This window comes from Bos taurus, chromosome 29, assembly GCF_002263795.3.
Source record: "Bos taurus isolate L1 Dominette 01449 registration number 42190680 breed Hereford chromosome 29, ARS-UCD2.0, whole genome shotgun sequence".
In the NCBI taxonomy this organism is placed as follows: domain Eukaryota; kingdom Metazoa; phylum Chordata; class Mammalia; order Artiodactyla; family Bovidae; genus Bos; species Bos taurus.
In genome coordinates this window covers 33,178,027-33,191,747 of record NC_037356.1, presented here as the reverse complement: position 1 = coordinate 33,191,747, position 13,721 = coordinate 33,178,027, and positions in this window count along the sequence as shown.

Genomic DNA, 13,721 nt, shown 5'->3' with positions numbered 1-13,721 from the left:
GCCCAGCTCGGGCAGAACTACTCAGGACCCAGACCCTGTTAACAATTTACCAATGTCACCCTTTATATTATGTTTCTGTTTCACATTTAAGAAAATCACCCTACCCAAAGTCATGAGGACAGCCTCATGTCTTTTCCTAGAAGCTTTCACATGGACACCTGTGATCCAAGTCAAATTTGTTTTCTGTGTTATGTGATGAGTTAGGATCATAAGTGTTACTGCAGAACATGTCTACTGAAAACCAGTAGTGTGAATGGACCCACACACTTTGCAGGCTAGCTGCTCAAGATCAATTGCACCTACACACAGTACTATGGAGCCCCATGGAAGGTGGGGGGAGGGGGAGCACCGACCAGCCTGCCCAGGGCCCCACAAAGTGTTACTTTAAGCCTCCAGTACATTTGCCCTCTAGGGGAGGCTATGTCCACATGGTGAGAGCCCTCTTGCCCAGGAAGACCAGGCTCCTGCACCATGGAGCTGGTAGCTCCTGCAACATGGAGCTGGTAGCCCCTGGAGGACTCTTTCTCCACTGATTACAGGCTTCCTGAATTGCTCAGTGGTAAAGTATCCACTGGCAATGTAAAACATGCAGGAGATACAAGTTCGATCCCAGGATGGGGAAAATCCCCTGGAGGAGGAAATAAACTCCAGTTTATTCTTGCCTGAGATATCCCATGGACTGAGGAGTCTAGCGGGCTACAGTCCATGGGGTCTCAAAGAGTCGGACATGACTCAGCACAGCACACACATACCCTCCTGTGGGTACGCAGGGGCAAGAGGGCAGGACCACCAGAGACAGGTAGTAGAGAAGTGACCCCTGGAAGAAACCAGGAAACCTCAGACACACTAAATATCCCAGTGCTTATACCCCCACACATCATAAACCTGGAGCTCTGCTGTAAACCTGGGGTCTAGCTGTAAACACCCATGGTGGTAAATCAGGCCCAGGCATGAAATTCACCCAAGCCCAGAAGCAGGCCCGGATATAAGCCAGGGGTCCAGACGTAAACCATCCCCAGTCCTAACTCAGACCCAGATATAAACCAGGGGCCATCTGTAACCCCCTTGCTACCGTAAACTGGGCCCAGACATAAACCTGAGACTCATGTAACCCCCTCCCCCCACCGCCACTTAACTCGGACCCCAGACACTGGTTAAGTTCTGGTGAGCAGATGGGGCCGTCAGAAGCTCGAGCACCCCAGTGACCTCTCAATCAGACCTGACACCAGCCCCTCAAGCGATTCCATGACCCCGAGGAGCCCCGTGACAGGACACCTGGCCCTCAGGTGATTCCATGACAGGACGACAGTGGCAGCCCGAGGTGAGTGTGCCTGGGCCTCAGGTGGGGTCTGTGATTGGAAACCTAGCTCCTTGCGTGCAATCCCTGCCTATGAAGGCCAGGGTGGGGTGTGATCACTGTAGCTTTGAAAGGCATTTCTCTAATGACTAATCATATTGAGGAGAGGCTGGGGAGGTGTTGATGGCAATATCGCTGCCCCCCCTCCCATTCCCAGGCCAGCTGTTTGTCCAAGCGTGTGAGAGGCCTCAGTGGTCTGGCCTGCCCCAAGAGCCATAGGCCCAGGGATGGGAAGTCCTCCCGCTCAGGTCCTCCTGCGGGTTGGCCATGCAGAAACTCCATGACTGTTTCATGGTGTTTCGGTTTCTTTGGTCCTGTAGATCTCTTATGTCTCTTGAGTTATAAAATATACATAGCAGGATGTTCTTTAATCTGAGACTACATCACATTTTATGGTTTTATTTACCTCGTACTTTGTTTCTAGACTCAAGAATATTTTGGTTCAAGACATGAATCATCCAAATTTAGTATTTTTCTTGTTGGCTGTACAACAGTAGTTACTGTTATCGATCGTTTCCCGCTGGTATGTCTGAGTCTCTGCTGACACTTCTTTGGGGTGTATACTTAGCAGTGCAGCTGCTGGGTGGTTTTTTATTTTATGTTGTACATTTTGAGGAGCCATTTCTGCAGTTGCAGCTCTGTTTTGTGTTCCCGCCAACAGTGAATGAAGGTTCCGGTTTCTCCGCATCCTCTAGGAACACATTATTTTACACTTATTACCTTAGATTTTTATTTATTTCTATTGTTATGGATACCTTAGTGAACTGTATATCATTGTGGCTTTGAATTGCATTTCTCTAATAACTAATTCTGCTGAACATCTTTCCATGTATTATTTAGACACTTGTTTATCTTTGGATCAGTGCTTATTAAAGTCCATTTACCATATTTTAATTGGGTGGTCTCTCTTTATTATTGAGGTGTAACATTTCCTTATGTATTCAGAATATAAATTCCTTTTACACATATTATTTGAAAAAATGTTCCCCCATTCTGTGATTGTCTTTTCAAAATTTTTCTTGTCATGTCCTCTAAAGCACAAAGGTTTTCCATTTTAAAGTCCAATTTTCATGGAGGCAGTCCTAAGATAGAGGAGGAACAGGACAGGGAGACCACTTTCTCCCCCACAAATTCATCAAAAAAACATTTGAACGCTGAGTAAATCCCACAAAATAACTTCTGAATGCTGGCAGAGAACATCAGGCATCCAGAAAAGCAGCCCATTGTCTTTGAAAGGAGGTAGGGAAAAATATAAAAGACAAAAAGAGAGACAAAGAGGTAGGGATGGAGCTCCATCCAGGGAAGGGAGTCTTAAAAAAGAGAGAAGTTTCCAAACACCAGGAAACACTCTCACTGCCGAGTTTGTAGGGAGCCTTGGAACCACAGAGGGCAACATAATTGGGAGGAAAAATAAATAATTAATTAAAACCCACAGAATACATGCCCAACGGTAACTCCCCCAGCGGAGAAGCAGTGCAGACGCCTGCATCTGCCACTAGCAAGCGGGGGCTGGGCAGGGAGGTGCGGGCTGCATTGCTTAGAGTAAGGACCAGGCCTGAATGCCCCAAGGGCAATCTAAGGGAACTGAGGCAATCTGAGTCTGGTTTGGGCTAGCAAACCAGACTGTGGGATAGCTACCACGCGAAAAGCCCTAACCTAAGACACCATCAAGCCCACTCACAGAACAAAGGACTGAGCAGAGCTAGCTAGCTACAGACCGGCCTATCCCCCTCCCATGACAGACAGGCGAGGGCTGCAAGAGCCGGAAGGGGGCAATCATGGCCCCAGAGAGGCATTATCTACCAAACTGCAAGCAGGCTTCATTGCTAACCAAGACTTCTTGGGATTCTGAATAGTCAACATCCGCCTGAGAAGGTGCACTGGTTGTACACCCAGAAAACCAAGCAGCAGGGGTGGGGGACGCAATAAGCTGCAGCAACCACGCTCACCAAACACCTGGTCACCTGAGCTGCTCAGATCTGGGGAGGGCACAAAACGCAGGCCCAACTGAGTCTGTGCCTCTGAGGACTACCCAAGTACCTGAACCTGAGCGGTTTAGACCTGGAAAGTGCATACAACCCAGGGCTGGCCTCAGACAGTTCCCAGCAGAGCAAACTAGAGCCTGAGCAGTGTAGACAGGGAAAGCACACATGCCGTGAGCGGGGGCAAACCCAGTGTGGCCAAGACACTGCAAGCACTCCCTACACACGCCAGTGTTATTTGTTTGCAGCATCCCTCCCCACAGCACGACTGAACAAGTGAGCCTAAAAAAGTGTTCACCACCACCCCTTTGGGTCAGGGTGGAAATTAGACACTGAAGAGACCAGCAAACAGAAGAAGCTAAGAGGGAACCTCCTTGGAAGTGACAAGTGCAATAGATTAAAACCCTATAGTTAGTACCGACTACATAGGAAGGGGCCTATAGATCTTGAGAAATATAAGCCGGACCAAGGAACTAACCAAAAATGAACTGACCCCACACTGCCCACAACACCACCAGAGAAAGTCCTAGATATATTTTTAGTATTTTTACTATCATTCGTTAATTTTTTTAATTTTTTTTATTTTTAAGTCCTCTATTACTCCTTTAATTTTCATTGTTATAACCTACTATTACCTTGCAAAAAAAAAAAAAAGAGACCCTATTTTTTAAAGCAAACTTCATATATATATTTTATAATTTTTGTGACTTTTTTTTTCTTTAATATTGTATTTTTGAAAATTCAACCTCTACTCTAGATTTTTAATCTTTGCTTTTTGGTATTTGTTATCAATTTTGTACCTTTAAGAACCCAATCTTCAGTACCCATTTTTACTTGGGAGCAAGATTACTGGCTTGACTGCACTCTCCCCCTTTGTATTCTTCTTTTTCTCCACCAGGACACCTCTGTCTCCTCCCTCCCCCTTCTCTTCTCTACCCAACTCTGAGACTTTGTGTGTTCCAGACGGTGGAGAACACTTAGGAAACTGATTACTGGCTGGATCTGTCTCTCTCCTTTTGATTCCCCACTTTATCCTCCTGGCCACCTCTGTCTCCCTCCTCCCTCTTCCCTTCTCTGTGTAACTCCATGAACATCTCTGAGGGATCCAGACTGTGGAGAGCACATAAGCAAGTGATTACTGGCTAGCTGGCTCTCTCCTCTTTTGATTCCACTTCATCTCATCCTGGTCACCTCTATCTCCCTCCTCCCTCTTCTCTTCTCCATGTAACTCTGTGAACCTATCTGGGTGTCCCTCACTGTGGAGAAACTTTTCATCTTTAACCTAGATGTTTCATCAGTGGTGCTGTATAGATGGGGGAGTCTTGAGGCTACTGTAAAAATAAGACTGAAAACCAGAAGCAGGAGGCTTAAATCCAAATCCTGAGAATACCAGAGAACTCCTGACTCCAGGGAACATTAATCGACAGGAGCTCATCAAACGCCTCCATACCTATACTGAAAGCAAGCACCACCCGAGGGCCAACAAGTTCCAGAGCAAGACATACCACACAAATTCTCCAGCAACACAGGATCACAGCCCTGAGCTTCAATATACAGGCTACCCAAAGTCACTCCAAACCCACTGACATCTCCTAACTCATTGCTGGACACTTCATTGCACTCCAGAGAGAAGAAATCCAGCTCCACCCACCAGAACACTGACACAAGCTTCCCTAAACAAGAAACCTTGACAAGCCACCAATACAACCCCACCCACACCGAGGAAACTCCACAATGAAGAGAACTCCACAAACTGCCAGAATACAGAAAAGCCACCCCAAACACAGCAATATAAACAAGATGAAGAGACAGAGGAATACCCAGCAGGTAAAGGAACAGGATGAATGCCCACCAAACCAAACAAAAGAGGAAGATGTAGGGAATCTACCTGATAAAGAATTCTGAATAATGATAGTGAAAATGATCCAAAATCTTGAAATCAAAATGGAATCACAGATAAATAGCCTGGAGACAAGATTAAGAAGATGTAAGAAAGGTTTAACAAGGACCTAGAAGAAATAAAAAAGAGTCAGTATATAATGAATAATGCAATAAATGAGATCAAAAACACTCTGGAGGAAACAAATAGTAGAATAATGGAGGCAGAAAATAGGATTAGTGAGGTAGAAGACAGAATGGTAGAAATAAATGGATCAGAGAGGAAAAAAAAAACGAATTAAAAGAAATGAGGACAATCTCAGAGACCTCTGGGACAATGTTAAATGCCCCAACATTCAAATCATAGGAGTCCCAGAAGAAGAAGACAAAAAGAAAGACCATGAGCAAATACTTGAGGAGATAATAGTTGAAGACTTCCCTAAAATGGGGAAGGAAATAATCATCCAAGTCCAAGAAACCCAGAGAGTCCCAAATAAGATCAACCCAAGGCGAAACACCCCAAGACACATATTAATCAAATTAACAAAGGTCAAACACAAAGAATAAATATTAAAAGCAGCAAGGGAAAAACAACAAATAACACACAAGGGGATTCCCATAAGGATAACAGCTGATCTTTCAATAGAAACTCTTCAGGCCAGGAGGGAATGGCAGGACATACATGAAAGAAAATAACCCACAGCCCAGACTACTGTACCCAGCAAGGATCTCATTCAAATATGAAGGAGAAATCAAAAGCTTTACATACAAGCAAAAGCTGAGAGAATTCAGCACCACCAAACCAGCTCTCCAACAAATGCTAAAGGATCTTCTCTAGACAGGAAACACAAAAAGGGTGTATAAACTTGAACCCAAAACAATAAAGTAAATGGCAACTGAATCATACTTATCAATAATTACCTTAAACGTAAATGGGTTGAATGCCCAACCACAAGACAAAGACTGGCTGAATGGATACAAAAACAAGACCCCTATATATGTTGTCTACAAGAGACCCACCTCAAAACAAGGGACACATACAGACTGAAAGTGAAGGGCTGGAAAAAGATATTCCACACAAATAGAGACCAAAAGAAAGCAGGAGTAGCAATATTCATATAAGATAAAATAGACTTTAAAACAAAGGCTGTGAAAAGAGACAAAGAAGGACACTACATAATGATCAAAGGATCAATCCAAGAAGAAGATATAACAATTATAAACATATATGCACCCAACATAGGAGCACCGCAATATGGAAGACAAATGCTAACAAGTATGAAAGGGGAAATTAACAATAACACAATAATAGTGGGAGACTTTAATACCCCACTCACACCTATGGATAGATCAACTAAACAGAAAATTAGCAAGGAAACACAAACTTTAAATGATACAATAGACCAGTTAGACCTAATTGATATCTATAGGACATTTCACCCCAAAACAATGAATTTCACCTTTTTCTCAAGCACACACGGAGCCTTCGCCAGGATAGATCACATCCTGGGCCATAAATCTAGCCTTGGTAAATTCAAAAAAATAGAAATCATTCCAAGCATCTTTTCTGACCACAATGCAGTAAGATTAGATCTCAATTACAGGAGGAAACTACTAAAAATTCCAACATATGGAGGCTGAACAACGCGCTGCTGAATAACCAACAAATCACAGAAGAAATCAAAAAAGAAATCAAAATTTGCATAGAAACAAATGAAAATGAAAACACAACAACCCAAAACCTGTGGGACACGGTAAAAGCAGTCCTAAGGGGAAAGTTCATAGCAATACAGGCATACCTCAAGAAACAAGAAAAAAGTCAAATAAATAACCTAACTCTACACCTAAAGCAACTGGAAAAGGAAGAAATGAAGAACCCCAAGGTTAGTAGAAGGAAAGAAATCTTAAAAATTAGGGCAGAAATAAATGCAAAAGAAACAAAAGAGACCATAGCAAAAATCAACAAAGCCAAAAGCTGGTTCTTTGAAAGGATAAATAAAATTGACAAACCATTAGCCAGACTCATCAAGAAACAAAGGGAAAAAAAATCAAAGCAATAAAATTAGAAATGAAAATGGAGAGATCACAACAGACAACACAGAAATACAAAGGATCATAAGAGACTACTATCAGCAATTATACGCCAATAAAATGGACAACGTGGAAGAAATGGACAAATTCTTAGAAAAGTACAACTTTCCAAAACTGAACCATGAAGAAATAGAAAATATTAACAGACCCATCACAAGCACGGAAATTGAAACTGTAATCAGAAATCTTCCAGCAAACAAAAGCCCAGGTCCAGATGGCTTCACAGCTGAATTCTACCAAAAATTTAGTGAAGACCTAACACCTATCCTACTCAAACTCTTCCAGAAAATTGCAGAGGAAGGTAAACTTCCAAACTCATTCTATGAGGCCACCATCACCCTACTACCAAAACCTGACAAAGATGCCACCAAAAAATAAAACTATAGGCCAATATCACTAATGAATATAGATGCAAAAATCCTTAACAAAATTCTAGCAATCAGAATCCAACAACACATTAAAAAAAATCATACACCATGACCAAGTGGGCTTTATCCCGGGGATGCAAGGATTCTTCAATATCCGCAAATCAATTAATGTAATACACCACATTAACAAATTGAAAAATAAAAGCCATATGATTATCTCAATAGATGCAGAGAAAGCCTTTGACAAAATTCAACATTCATTTATGATAAAAACTCTCCAGAAAGCAGGAATAGAAGGAACATACCTCAACATAATAAAAGCTATATATGACAAACCCACAGCAAACATAATCCTCAATGGTAAAAAATTGAAAGCATGTCCCCTAAAGTCAGGAACAAGACAAGGGTACCCACTTTCACTACTATTCAACATAGTTTTGGAAGTTTTGGCCACAGCAATCAGAGCAGATAAAGAAATAAAAGGAATCCAAATTGGAAAAGAAGTAAAACTCTCACTGTTTGCAGACGACATGATCCTCTACATAGAAAACCCTAAAGACTCCACCAGAAAATTATTAGAGCTAATCAATGAATATAGTCAAGTTGCAGGATATAAAATCAACACACAGAAACTCCTTACATTCCTATACACTAATAATGAGACAATATAAAGAGAAATTAAGGAAACAATTCCATTCACCATTGCAACGAAAAGAATAAAATACTTAGGAATATATCTACCTAAAGAAACTAAAGACCTATATATAGAAAACTATAAAACACTGGTGAAAGAAATCAAAGAGGACACTAATAGATGGAGAAATATACCGTGTTCATGGATCGGAAGAATCAATGTAGTGAAAATGAGTATACTACCCAAAGCAACCTATAAATTCAATGCAATCCCTATCAAGCTACCAACATTATTTTTCACAGAGCTAGAAAAAATAATTTCACAATTTGTATGGAAATACAAACAACTTCAAATAGCCACAGCCATCTTGAGAAAGAAGAATGGAACTGGAGGAATCAACCTGCCTGACTTCAGGCCCTACTACAAAGCCACAGTCATCAAGACAGTATGGTACTGGCACAAAGACAGAAATATAGATCAATGGAACAAAATAGAAAGCCCAGAAATAAATCCACACACCTATGGACACCTTATCTTTGACAAAGGAGGCAAGAATATACAATGGAGAAGAGACAATCTCTTTAACAAATGGTGCTGGGAAAACTGGTCAACCACTTGTAAAAGAATGAAACTAGAACACTTTCTAACACCATATACAAAAATAAACTCAAAATGGATTAAAGATCTAAACATAAGACCAGAAACTATAAAACTCCTAGAGGAGAACATAGGCAAAACACTCTCCGACATAAATCATAGCAGGATCCTTTATGACCCACCTCCCAGAATATTGGAAACAAAAGCAAAAATAAACAAATGGGACCTAATTAAAATTAAAGGCTTCTGCACAACAAAGGAAACTATAAGCAAGGTGAAAAGACAGCCTTCAGAATGGGAGAAAATAATAGCAAGTGAAGAAACTGACAAAGAATTAACCTCAAAAATATACAAGCAATTCCTGAAGCTCAGTTCCAGAACAATAAACAACCCAATCAAAAAAATGGGCCAAAGACCTAAACAGGAATTTCTCAAGGAAGACATACAGATGGCTAACAAACACGTAAAAAGATGCTCAACATCACTCATTATCAGAGAAATGCAAATCAAAACCACAATGAGGTACCATTTCACACCAGTCAGAATGGCTGCTATCGCCACCAGGAAACTCCTATCCAAAAGTCTACAAGCAATAAATGCTGGAGAGGATGTGAAGAAAAGAGCACCCCCTTACACTGTTGGTGGGAATGCAAACTAGTACAGCCACTATGGAGAACAGTGTGGAGATTCCTTAAAAAACTGGAAATAGAACTGCCATACGACCCAGCAATCCCACTGCTGGGTATACACACGGAGGAAACCAGAATTGAAAGAGACACGTGTACCCCAATGTTCATTGCAGTACTGTTTATAATAGCCAGGATATGGAAGCAACCTAGATGTCCATCAGCAGATGAATGGATAAGAAAGCTGTGGTACATATTCACAATAGAGTATTATACTCAGCCATTAAAAAGAATACATTGGAATCAGTTCTAGTGAGGTGGATGAAACTGAACCCTATTATACAGAGTGAAGTAAGCCAGAAAGAAAAACACCAATACAGTATACTAATGTATATATATGGAATTTAGAAAGATGGTAAAGATAAACCTGTATGAGAGACAGCAAAAGAGACACAGATGTATAGAACAGTCTTCTGGACTCTGTGGGAGAGGGCGACGGTGGGATGATTTGGGAGAATGGCATTGAAACATGTATAATATCATATGAGAAACTAATTGCCAGTCCAGGTTTGATGCATGTCACAGGATGCTCGAGGCTGGTGCACTGTGTTGACCCAGAGGGATGGTATGGGGAGGGAGGTGGGAGGGGGGTTCAGGATGGGGAACACATGTACACCCATGGCGGATTCATGTTGATGTATGGCAAAACCAATACAATATTGTAAAGTAATTAGCTTCCAATTAAAATAAATAAATTTATATTTAAAAAAATAAAATTAAGTCCAACTTTCCTATTTTTGCTTTTGTGACTCATGCTTTGGATGTCATATCTAAGAATTCATTGCCAAAAGTAAAGTCTTGACAATTTACTCCTAAGTTTCTTCCAAAAGTTGTATAGTTTTAGCTCTTATATTGTGGTTATTGATCAATTTTAAGGTAATTTTTGTATGTGGTTGAGGTAGGGGGCCCACTGTCATTCTTTTACATGTGGATATCCAGTTATGCCAACACTGTCTATTAAAGAGACTGTTTATCCCCACTGACTGGTATTGCCGTACTTATCAAAAACCAATTGGCCATGGATGTATGGGTTTATTTTGGAAATCTCAATTTTGTTTCCCTGGACTAAAATATCTATTCTTATGGCAATTAAGTATCATTTTTATTGCTGTAGCCAGCCTTTTGTTAATTTCCAGAGTTCTGAAAGTGTTGATTATCCATTTTTTTATTGTTTTTATGGAGGTGCAGATTTTCAGAGGTCATTATACACTCATCTTTGTGGATGACCAGTTTGTGTTAGTCTACAAATATGTGCAAAATTATTCAATAGTCATTGTGTAGTTCAAGCTTCATCATTATAAAAGTATTAATTTCTCTCTCATTTTCTTTTTCTGTCCCTAAATAAAAGTTTGTCTGATACTGAAGTTGTAACTCTGGCCTTTTTTTTTTTTTTTTTTTCGGTTGCAATGGTTGTGATGTCTTTTATTATCATTTTATTTTATTTTCATTTTGAACTTGGAAATTAACTGCAATCAGAAACACCCTATCCTATTTGTAAAATATATGTATATATATTGCAGTATAATTTACATAGAAGTGCAAAGAACTTTCACAATCTTGACACATCTGTGTAAATATTATACAGCTTAAGGAAAATAACATTACCCAAACCTCAAAAATCTGCTCACATTTCCCTTCAGCTGTTTTCACCCTGTAAGGATAAACTTTATCTTGACCTCTCATAGTGTAGGTTAGTTTTACCTGGGTTTTTTCTTTTTCTTTTTTTTTTTGGTACTGTAAGTGAATTATATACTCACTGTGTGCTTCCCTTTGTGTGACTTATTTTGCTAAACTTTACGTTGGATGTCTCCCTCATTGCTCTGTGATGCAGTGGATCATTCATCTACATTCTGGATATTATCCTGTTATGTCAACTGTACCATGTCTTCTACTGAAGGGCATTTGGGTAGTTGACATTTTATGTATACGAGGAATGCTACTGCTCGGAACATGCAGGTCTGTCTCATGGTACATATATGTTTCAGTACACATTTATTAAGTGTAATCTGAGCTTGAGATTGCTGTGTACAAGCATGGGTATGTTCAGTTTTAGCAGGCATGGACAGAGTTTTCCAGAAGTGTTTCCAGTTCATTTATATGAACTCAGTAATACTTAGCATTTTAATCTTTTTATAAATCATTGCCAAGCTGGTAATATTTTTCATTTGCATTCCTCTAAAGTTGAGAGCTTTTCATGTGCCTATTTTACATTTGCATTTAATTTTTCAGTTGCCTTGACAAGTCTTCTGACCAGCATACAACTGAATTTTCTGTCTCCCATAGTGATTTCTAGAAAATCACTTGTGTGTGCAAATCTTTTGCTGGTTGTATGTATATATTACAAATGTCTTCTCACACTTCGGATTTTTGTTATGTCTTAATAAACAAAAGCTCCTAACTTTGAAAAAATGATTCATTTATCTTTTCCATTCAGATAATCCTTATCCACTGAATTGGAGTAGTGCCTTGTCATAAACAGATGGCAGTGCGTTGTAGAGCTACTTCTGGGTTCTCTTTTCTATTCTATTAATCTGTCTTCCTTTTTTGACATTAATAGCACTCTTCCTTAATTTTTATCATTGGTCTTGATATTTAGTTATGGAAATTCTCCTGCTTTTAAATTATTTTTCATGATCATCTTGGCAACTATAGGTCTTTTGTACTTCCATATATATATTTAGAATCAAATTCTGAATTACCAAAAAAGAAACTTCTGGAATTCCAGTTAGTATTTTATTGATTCTGTAGCTCGACTTAGTGAGAAATGCTATTTTTAAAAAGAGGTTACCATTCTTGAACATACTGTATCTTTCCATTTAAGTTTTTCATTCTACCAACAATGCTTTTGTAGTTTTCAGTGTAGAGAGTTTGCATATCTCACTAGATTTATCTATTTTTGTTGTTTAGTCTCTAAGTCATGTCTGTCCCTATGGACCCCAAGGACTGTAGCCCACCAGGCCCTTTTGTCCATGGGGTTTCCCAGGCAAGAATACTGGATGGGTTGCTATTTCCTTCTCCAGGAGATCTCCCCAACCCAGAGGTCAAACCCACATCTCCTACATTGGCAGGAGGATTCTTTACCTCTGAGCCACCAGGGAAGGCCAGGTTTATCTGTAGGTAGTTGTTATTTTAGTGCTACTTTCACCTGTATTTCTTTTTATTTATTTATTTATGGCTGTGCTGGGTTTTTGTTGCTGTGCAGGCTTTCTCTTGTTGCGGCAAGCAGGGGCTACTCTCTAGTTGCAGGGTGTGGGCTTCTCATTGCAGTGGCTTCTCTTATTGCAGAACACGGGCTCTACAGTGTGCAGGCTTCAGTAGTTGCGGTGCATGGCCTCAGTAGTTGTGGCTCCTGGGCTCCAAAGCACAGGCTCAATAGTGTGGCACACGGGCTTAGCTGTCCCACAGCATGTGGGGTCTTCCCAGACCAGGGATCAAACCCATGTCTCCTGCATTCTTTACCACTGAGCCACCAAGGAAGACCTCAACTGTATTTCTTATTTCAGTTCCATTCTATTTCAACTGCTTAGTCAGTAATAAACAAATGTTTTGAATTGTCCATGTATCCAGTAACCTTTGAAATTTACTTATAATGATTATTTCTAAATTCTTTTGGATTTTCTACATATGCAATCATATCACAGGTTAATAATGATCATTTTTTCCTTTCCAATTATTAGAGTGTTTCTTATTCTTGCTCTTTTGTTCTAGATAGTATCTTCAGTAAAATGTTGAGTAGAAATGGTATAAACAATCTGCTTTGTTTCTAAACTTAGAGGAAGAGTGTTCAGTATTTCACTGTTAAATAAGTACTAGATTTTGAGTAGCTTCCCTTAAATATAGTTTGTTCTATTTCTAGTTGGCTGAGGATTTTTGTCCAAAAAAGGTGTTGAATTTTACCACTTTTCCTCTGCATCTATTGAGATGATTGAAGGGCTTTCTTTTAGTCTGTTATTATGGTGAATTATATTGACTGGTTTTCACATATTAAGTGAAAGAAGTGAAAGTTGTTCAGTTGTGTCTAACTCTAGCCAGCCAGGCTCCTCTGTGTATGGAATTCTCCAGGCAAGAATACTGGAGTGGGTAGCTTTTCCCTTCTCCAGGGGGATCTTTCCAACCCAGGGATCGATC